The sequence below is a fragment of the Oratosquilla oratoria genome, chromosome 25, assembly GCF_046742065.1.
Source record: "Oratosquilla oratoria isolate Oo_2021 chromosome 25, ASM4674206v1, whole genome shotgun sequence".
Classification (NCBI taxonomy): domain Eukaryota; kingdom Metazoa; phylum Arthropoda; class Malacostraca; order Stomatopoda; family Squillidae; genus Oratosquilla; species Oratosquilla oratoria.
Window position 1 is genome coordinate 3,306,351 of NC_134801.1, and position 1,131 is coordinate 3,307,481.

The window sequence follows — 1,131 nt, forward strand, 5'->3', positions numbered from 1 at the left end:
AAATATAAGGGCTATTATGGATGGACATTGTTGATATTGTCAACAAAAATCACGTGAAGAAAATTTGCCAAAACGAAGAAAAATGGCTTCGGGAAGAAAATGTCTTAAATTCATTAATGGCCGTGGAGGAGCGCAACATCCATGGTTGACATCGACCGAAGGAGACCCTCATCATGTGGACCTGGACCTGTAACCGAAAGGGAGTGGACGCCACGTGGTACCAATTAATAGTTTCGAATGGTTTGGAATAGGCCTAGTGAGCCGGCAAATAGTGCTAGAAACTCACGTTTTGCCTTGGAACTCTGACGTCAACCTTGATCAACTCCAGCACGGAAATGTACCCTGACTATTGAATAATTCTAGAACCTTCCAAGAAATCTTTGTCAATGGCTACATAAATTGAGGAACTTAGAGGAAAGGAGTAGGAACTGATTTTAGTAGTAAAAGAAAAGAAAGTCGACATACTTGCTTTATGTGAAACAATACTTGCAAGAAAAGGCAGTAGGGTTTTGCATGATAACTATCAGTTAATATATAATGGAAGAGCAGATACCAAACATGAAGTGGGAGCATTATCACATGGCGAACTAGCACAAAGAATCACGAGAGGGAGTGGAGCAGAAAAACGAGAGGATTTTGGCTTTCTGCCAAATTAAATAAGTTTAAATTTCATAGAAGTCTACGCACCGTAGCAAGGTCGACTGGCAGAAAAAAAGAAGAGAAGTATTCTATGAATCCCTCCAGAATGTTAAGAATGACTTACCATACGTCGAAAATGTAGTTATCATGTGTGATCTGAATGGACACATTAAAAATGACCGCAAAGGATTTGGTGCGGGTAGAATAGCATACAGCAAAAATACACCGACAAGCCCATAATTCATATCATGTTAAAATATATCAAGATTTTTCAGAGATGTAAAAAACATAACATTGATTCCATGCAGTTCAGACCACGAGCTAGTTGTGGGCACACTAGAGAAACATTCCAATGCAGATTGAGAGGAAATAGAGCCGAAGATGCTGGAAGAGAAGCTTTGGTAGGTCGCCTTATATTCGACGATCACAGGACTTGACAAAGAAGTTATGCAATACTTATACAGTGGGAAGAAAAGATAAACACTCTATTAG